The sequence below is a fragment of the Myodes glareolus genome, chromosome 3 (assembly GCF_982192425.1).
Source record: "Myodes glareolus chromosome 3, mMyoGla1.1, whole genome shotgun sequence".
Lineage (NCBI taxonomy): Eukaryota > Metazoa > Chordata > Mammalia > Rodentia > Cricetidae > Myodes > Myodes glareolus.
This window is the reverse complement of record NC_142028.1, coordinates 95,314,266-95,323,277: the sequence shown is the minus strand read 5'-3', so window position 1 is coordinate 95,323,277 and position 9,012 is coordinate 95,314,266. Positions and strand designations below refer to the sequence as shown.

General features: G+C 37.4%; 1 long non-coding RNA gene across 1 annotated transcript; it reads left to right on the top strand.

The window, feature by feature from the left end:
• The first annotated feature begins 689 nt into the window (after positions 1-689).
• Positions 690-7,881, top strand: LOC148122748 (uncharacterized). Its single transcript, XR_015737374.1, has 3 exons — positions 690-776; positions 3,476-3,633; positions 7,746-7,881. It is a non-coding gene; the product is annotated as an uncharacterized LOC148122748 (long non-coding RNA).
• The last annotated feature ends 1,131 nt before the right edge of the window (positions 7,882-9,012 follow it).

The window sequence follows — 9,012 nt, the reverse complement described above, 5'->3', positions numbered from 1 at the left end:
ATTGTGTTTTTTGTTAGTTTTTTTTACTGTAAATGAGCTAAGTACAGAGAGACATTTCAGTGAATTGACTGCTAAACTAAACCAACATGTATATTTTAAGAGTATCTTGACTTCAAAATTTGGGTCTAAGGAAATGATATTTTGGAAAAGAAATTCTGCTTCTGTTTTCACAGAAGATGAGAAACTGTGGATCCTTCCAGGCCAATGTGGTTTGATGGACCAAGACCCCACAAAAGGTCTTCATGGACCTTAAAAATAATCTATTCAAAAAAGAGAAGGAAACAGTTTGGAGAAAACAATGCCCAAATTCCCAAAATGATTATTTATATATGTTTGTTTTAATTTATAGGGTGGGCATGATATAGAGGTGAATACTTTGTATTGATATGGATCTTGGTCTATTGCTATAAAATTAATTTGAAACAATATATATATATATATATAGTGTATATACATTTCTGCTCTTGTTTAAGGTATTGCGTTTGTGTAGGTCATTTGAAAAGGTAATATATAATCAAAATGACAGATTAATATATAATCATCTATAATAATCAAACTGTAGTCATGTTAGTTAGGTTTCCAAGATTTATAGAGATATATTTCAGATGGTTAGGCATACTTCAAATTTTTTCAAAGACCTACAGAATATGGCATTTAAAATGTTTTAAGATCTCAGTCTTTTCTTGATCGTAAGACATATCCTCTTCTGGTAACACCAATTACTTCAGAGAAGTTGATGGGTATTGAAGAAAGTCATTATGGAATTTGCCTTCAAGGTAACAAAGGAAGCCATTTCTCTCTGCTTCCTTTATTTACTTGATATGTGATTTTTTTTCTATTTTTTAGTTCTTTACTCTGTATATCTGTTGCCAGGCCTGCCTGACACTTACGGAAACTCTTCTTGGAATTATAAACTGAAGAAACTCTTCCTTCTATAAGTTGCCTTTGGTCATGGAATTTGATCTAGTCATAGAAGAATAACTAATACAGAGATTGGTACAAAAATGGGGCTGCTGCTTCGATGAATCTGAGCATGTTAGGCTTTATTTTATTTGCTTTTGAATGTGATACATATTGCAACACTGCCTTATAGTGATTCTCGGCTGTTAGCAGAGCTTAAGGGGCCATTCTGTTAGCAGCCTGAAACATAGTAGTGTAGGCAAAGATCATGAGGCTTCAAAAGAAAGTAAGGACTTCATTAGCAACTGAGTTGTAGGCCACTCATGTGACATTTTAATTTTGAATCTGGTGTCCTTCTGCCCTTCCTCTAAGAATTTTCAGAAGGCTGAATTGAAAAGCAATGGACTAATATCTTAGGAAGAGAAAATTTTTAAAAAGCTTAACATTGATGCTGTGGCATGGCAATTACTCCTTACCATTACTTCTAAAACTAAAAATGTCAAATGTGTAGAATAAAATTAAAAAAAAAGACTTTGGAAAGAAAAAGAGAAATAAAAAGCCTACTGTTTCCCCTAAGCCCTTAGTGGACAAATGCCAGTCATGGTTAAAGCGTTTACTGAAATTAAAGAGAGGCCAACTGTTCTTCTCTGAAAAATGGAAAAGATCCCCTAACATGAAGACCCCACCCAGATAAGTTTCTAATTTGTGGAAGAGAATGTCCACAGAGACAAATCTCCTGCCTTTGAAAAACAAAAGCCCATTGCATATGTGATTGAAAGGGCCAAAAGGTCATCACAAAATGGCAGCTGAACTTTCCAGTGCTATCCTCCTGCTTTGGGGATAAGGGAGATGCAAAAGTAAAGGGGGCATGATGATTCTTTGTTTGGAGATTCAAAGAGCTACTGAGCCAAGGTAAATTCTAACAGTAGAGTTTTCATTGGAAGGCTATAAAAGGCAATTACAGAAATTTTTTGAAGTGGAGACTGGGTTGAAATAGAATCCCCAAGATGTTGGAGAAGGAGACCCCTGCAAAGGAGGATGCATATAAAAAAGCCCTAGAGAGAGATTTATGTTGCAGGCAGCAAAGGTACAGGTTTGGAAACCTTTTAGTCCATGAAAATAAATTTCTAGACATGAGCCATCGGCTTACAAGATTTGGTATTTGACTTTTTAGGTTTCAGCCTTCCTTTGCTTCTATTTCCTTGCTATACCTCCATTCTTCACTACTGGAATGAATGGGAATGTATATTATCTGCCACCGTATGCTAGACCTATATAAATTTGGGGGGATCATAGTGAGCCAAAGATAAGAGATTGCCTGGAACCTCAGAAGACACTGGATTTTTGAACAGTATTAAGACTGTTGAAGACTCTAGGAACTTCCAAAGTTATACCAAATGCGTTTTGCATCATAGCATAGCCATGCACCTAAAGGAGCCAAAGGTGCAAATGAGGAAGATTAAACGTGTTGCACAGGCTCTAGGTTTTAAACACTTAGTCCTAGATGGTGGTGTAATTTGGGAAGCCATTGAACTTTTTTGAGACAGAGCCTCACTGGAGGAAGAATGTCACAGGGGTTGGATTTGAGGGTTTTTCTCATGGCTCTGCTTCTGGTTCTCCTTTGCTTTTGTTTACAGTTGAAATGTGATGTCTCAGTTTCAGCTCAGGCCTCCCGCTGCCATATTTCCTGCATAGTCATAGACATTGTTGGTCAAAATAAACTCTACCATATATAAGAGTAGAAATGTAGGCAGCATATCTATGAATAAATATAGAAAAATAATATACATTTTGCATCCCTAAAGAAAAAAGTTTGATTATGAAGAAATCTCAGTCAGTGAATCGATAGCCATAGTAACATAAGGGTCTGAGTTTGATTCTCAGAATTCAGGAAAAATATTTGGATCTAGTGACATGCACTTCTAATCTTAGAGTACAGGGAAGGCAGAGACAGAATGATTGCTGTGTCTCACTGGACAGACAGTCTTGTATACTTGATGAGTTCAAGGACAGAAAAAGATCCCATCTAAAAAAATGTAGGGAGCCTGAATTTTCTTTACTACATGGAAGCAATGTTATCACTACCCTTCACCTTTGGCCAAAGATAATTGTCTTGAATGTGCTACAGTGACTGCATTTTTCACCCATAACTCTTATCACATTTGTAAAAACGTTTCATGACATGAAACATTTATTTATTTCAGCACATGAGTTCAGAAGTTTCAGGATATAGGCACTTCTGTGTCTGGCCTATGACAAGGCAGAACATTACACAGGGAGAGCAATACTGAAGTGCAGCCAGGACCCAGATGGGGAATAAACTGGGGACAAGTGTATTCTTCAAAGATACTCCAGTGACCTACCTCTTCCAACTAGAACGCACCCTCCAATGAAATCCATCTATGGACTAATCTCCTGCTGATGTTAGAGGTATTTTGTTGTTGTTGATTTTTATTGAGCTCTACATTTTTCTCTGCTCCATTCCCTGCCTCTCCCCTCCCCTTCAACCCTTCCCCAAGATCCCCATGTTCTTAATTTACTCAGGAGATATTGTATTTTTCTACTTCCCATGTAGATTACATCTATGTATGTATGCTGAAAATGAATAAGGAAAAATGAAGAAGGAAAATGTGCTACATTTACACAATGGGATACTACACAGAAGAAAAAAATAATAACATCTTGAATTTTTCAAGCCACTGGAAAAAGCTAGAAAACATCACTCTGAGTGAGGTAGGTTATTGGTGACTATGAAAGGCACTAAAGTTCATTTGTATCTTGCCCCGGCCCTGGAGCACTTTAATCTCACCACAACTAAATAGTCAGCTAATCAGCCTTGCAGAAGAGGCAGAGAGGAAAGTTCTTTACAGGAATATCAATTCACAAGCCATTGAAGAAATCTCTACTGACATTTGTGTAACCATAGAAAGTATTGTTTTTCCCTGTTTTGGAACTCCTGAGTTACAGCAACACTCTAGTCACTGCGTTTCTGCTTTTATTTTTGAAAATATTGTTAAAATTGCTATTCTTGGCATACTTGACCCAACTTCTCTCTCTCTCTCTCTCTCTCTCTCTCTCTCTCTCTCTCTCTCTCTCTCTCTCTCTCTCTCTCTTTCTCTCTCTCTCTCTCTCTGTGTGTGTGTGTGTGTGTGTATGTGTATATGTTTGTGTGTGTGTGTCCGTGTCTGTGTGTGTGTCTGTATGAATGCTTTGACTCCTTCAGGAGTCCTTTAAGAGACGAACCCTTGCTAGAACAAGTAAGTTGCTGTAGTTGGATTTGTATAAATTCAGCATGACCCCCCTTGCCATTTTCTCTCTCAGCTTTCTGTGTGAAGATGAGGTATGGTCTGACTGCCTTCATATTGCCCAGTGAATGAGTCTCATTCTTCTGGTGCAGTGCCTACCCTATTATAACAAACTTCATCCTATGGAAGTATCAGGCAAAACAAATTGTTATCTACTCTATGTCGGTGTTTCAGAGGACCAAAATATTCTATCTCAGGAAAACAAATGGAAGGAATGTAATTACTAAAATGCTTTCTGCTTGACAAACTTAAGAGGTGAATTTGAAAGATTAATTTTAGAATCAGCCTGTGAGTAGAGCTCACTTTATATAATTTCTGGGCTTTTGTCTCTATAAAGTCATATATGTTGTCTGTTTTGATATGTATCTTGTCTGTGTTATAAGAGATAATTAATAAAATATTTTTATTGTAAATAAAGCTGTGATTTGATATTTTAACGTCTAGCTTGGTGTACCAATCGTAATATTACAAGATAAAACTAGTATCACTAAAGTGCAGTGTTAGGTTTTAGGGTCTCTGTTTCATTGTATCATTAAAAAGAATATTTGTGTTTGCAATAGAAAATATTCTTTTTTTCTTGTTTCTACTTCTATTGTTATTTATTTTTATTTTTTAGTGATTTTTATTGTGCTCTACATTTTTCTCTGCTCCCTGGACTGCCTCTCCCCTTCTCTTCAGCCCTCTCTAAGGTCCCATGCTCCAAATTTACTCAAGAGATCTTGTCTTTTTCTACTACCATGTCGATTAGATCCATGTATGTCTCTCTTAGGGTCCTCATTGTTGTCTAGGTTTCTGAGATTATGATTTGTGGGCTGGTTTTCTTAGCTTTATGTTTAAAAACAACTTTTGAGTAAGTACATGTGATAATTGTCTTTCTGGGTCTGGGCTACCTCACTCAAAATGATGTTTTCTAGCTTCATTTATTTGTCTGTAAAAATTCAAGATGTAGTTCTGTTCTTCTGCTGTGTAGTACTCTCGATTGTGTAAATGTGCCACAGTTTTCTTATCCATTCTTTGGTTGAGGTGCATTTTGGTTGCTGATGTCTTCCAATTTTTGTTTGTCTTTTCCTCCTTTTTTTTTTGAAGGAATTTCTCATTTCCTCTTTATGAGTTTCAAACATTCTGATGAAACCATTATTTTAGGCCATTTTTTCTGCTTCATCTATATGTGGTTGTTCAAGTCTAGCTGTGGTAAGGTCTTTAGGTTATACTGGTGTTGTGTTTTTCTTTGTGGTGTTTCATGAGTTCTTAACTTTTCTACTCATTTCTTTCTTCTAATAGGTGTAGTTGGGACTGTCTGTAATTCTGTTGATTAATGTTCTAGGTGTCAGTGAATCCAAGGCTCAGAAGGTTGTTCCTCATGGTACAGTCAGTGCCATGGTTCTAGTTGTTCTGTGGGTCACTTCCTATTCCTCGAGGGTACTCAGTGCTCCTGGGCTTTGTTTCACTCCCTTGGAGTTTACTGTCTCAGGCCTGTTCTCTCCTAGGTTGTTGGCTCAGACCTAATTTTTAAAATGTCCCTGGTCTAGATCTGTTCCTGCAGAGGTCTCTGGCTTGGTGTTGATCCTGTAAAGGATCCTGGCTCTGGTCTACTTCTCCAGAGTTCTCAAGCTTGGCTGTGCCCAGACCCGCAGAGGACCTGACTCTGGCTTACTCCCTCAGAGGTCCCAGAGTCATGCTTGGACCCACAGAGATTTCTGGTTCCTGCCTATTCCCTTTAATATTCCAGGCCAATGCCTGGACTCACTATGGTCCTGGATCAGGCCTACTCCCTCTAAAGTCTAAGACTCACACCTGGACCCACAGAGATCTCTGGTACCTGCCTACTCCCTTGGAGATCCCAGATTCATGCCCAGCCTTTCAGGAAAACTACAACCCAAGAAATTCACCTACATCCATGAAAACACAGACAATAGATGATCTCACAGCAACAAATCACAAAGAAGGGAAAAACCTACTCAATAGCATTACCAACGATGAAAACTAAAATAACAGGAACTAGCAATAACTGGTTATTAATATCCCTTAATATAAATGGACTCAACTCACCTATAAAAGGAACCAGGCTAACAGATTGGATAGGAAAACAGAATCCACCCTTCTGCTGCACACAAGAAACACACCTCAACCTCAAAGACAGACTTTGCCTCAGGGTAAAAGATTGGGAAAAATTTTTCAATCCTTTGACCTTAGAAATAAACTGGTGTAGCTATTCTAGTATCTAAAAAAATAGACTTAAACTAAAATTAATCAAATGAGACAAAAAATAGAATTTCATATTAGTCACAGGAAAAATCCATCAAGATGAAATATCAATATTGAACATCCATGCCCCAAATACAAGGTCACCCTCATATGTAAAAGAAACACTACTAAACATTTGAATGCATTGGCACAGGAGACCACATCCTAAATATAACCCAATTAGCACAAACACTGATAGAAATAATTAATAAATGGGACCTTCTGTAACTGAGAAGCTTCTGTAAAGCAAAGGACTTGGTCAACAAGAGAAAACAGCAGCCTACACAATGGGAAAAGATCTTCACCAATCCCACATCTGACAGAGGACTGATCTCCAAAATACATAAAGAACTTAAGAAATTGTTTGTCAAAAGACCAAATAAACCAATAAAAAATAGCGTACAGACCTAAACAGAGAACTCTCAACTGATGGATGTAAAATGACTGAAACACACCTAAAAAAATGTTTTCAACATCCTTAATCAACAGAGAAATGCAAATCATAGCAACTCTGAGATTCCATCTTAAACTTTCAGAATGGCTAAGATCAAAAACATGATGACAACTTATGCTGGAGAGCATGTGGGGTAAAGGAAACACTCCTCTATTGCTGGTGTGAGAGCAAACTGGTACAGCTCCTTTGGATATCAATATAACGATTTCTCAGAAAATTAGGAAAAAACCTACCACAAGACTCAGTAATACTAATTTGTGTATATGCACAAAGGATGCCCAATCATACCACAAGGGCATGTGCTCAACTTGCACATTTTGAATTAGCATTTTTAAAAGTCAAAGATTCCATTAATGTTTGTCTAACTTTTGAATCTGATATTATTCTATTTACAATTGAAGTCAATCCTTTCAAAAAATCCGTGAAGGCTCCTTTTGAGCCTTGAATAATTTAAGTAAATAACTCAGTTTCTTTCATGATTCTTCAACCCTGTCACAAGCATTAAAAGCTGCTATAGACCACAGAGCTGAGCATGTGTGATCATCAAATCAAAACTGTCTTTGCAAATCTGTATTTTGACCTTCACTGAGAATGTGATCTTTGGAAAAATTAATTCCTCTAGCCCTATTTCATGTTTCTATGACCCTAGCCTTCTCTTTCCACCATGTTTTCTTTGATAACTGATGTCTAACATCCAATATAGTTAAGGCTAAATCTTTCCAGTCTTGGAAAAATTGTGTCTCAAATTGACTACGAATTTGTCACCTGCTCTACATGAGGTGATTGCATACCATGTGGAATGACTGCCTCCTTGAATCTTCTCAAATCTAACATTTCAACAGGATTTTGGTTAACTTCTGCATAGATGTGGAGGTAACTTACATCTCGTGGTCATTCTGACAAGGTAACTGGATAGATTAAAGCTGATAGTCTCAAAACCTTGAGCTGCTCCTCTTGAATTTCATCATGCAATACTGAGGTAAGTTCTGATCAAAATTCCTCTGTCTCTGTGTGGATACTTTTCTTAGTTTCATTGGTATGTCTTTTAAGGCTTGTATCTTATCAGTCAATTCCTCATATTTCTTACAAATATCAAATCACTTTTTTAAGGATAAAATCTGAATTGCCAAATTGATAATAATTATATCTGCATTATGTCAAACCCAGTTAATTTGGTTATCCCTTCATTTACTTTTTCCATTTCCAACTCTCTATTATGGAACAATACAGAGTCCTAAATCCCTGCATTATAATATTCCCAATTCTTAATGTGATAAAAATATATTATATAGAATTTCATATTACAATTATCATATATAAAATTTATAATATAGTAAATGCATAATATAGCAATATAACATTTGCATATGATATATAACATATAATATATCATGCATACAAATATTATATATAAATACATTAACAAACACAAAAATAAATACATTTTATGTATAAATATTGTATATATAAAACCAAGATTCTTCCTTAATATTTCCCAGGTGTCTCACTAGATCTGATAGCTATTCACTTTTTCCTCAGAAGATACTATGGCTATGTCTGGTCATGGTGGCTGGGGGGTAGCCCGCTTCAGGAGCTGTGCTTGGTGGGGTGGGGGGTGTCAAGGCTGTCAGACTAAGTAAGGTAGGCTCGAGGGTCTCAGTGGGCTGCTGCTGCACTGCACGGGCTGGGCTGAGGGCACCTGAAGATGCTTGGTGTAGAAGTAGGCTGAGGATGTACAGTGGTAGAAGCACGAATGTGTGCAACTGTGTGTTGAGTTGACCCAGCAAGAGCATCCAGGGAAAGCCTGTAACCCATAGGGAGAGGGAGGCAGCCTCCTGAAAAGCAGACATAGGACGGTAAGGGGCAGGAGAAAATTATATGGCTTGAGGAGAGGGTACGAGGACCACCTTAATGATGGAGCAAGCTGTGAGCCAGTGACTCAAGTGACTGCAATGCCGGTAGCAAGAGGCTGTCACGTGATCTCTTGTCTTGTGTTGGATGTCAGATGAAGAGCTTATCTAAATTGGCTATTAGTAATAATATCTCCGGAGTCAAATATCTGGGTAAAAACCTGATTGACCAGAGAAGCAGTGGGGAAGGAATCAACCA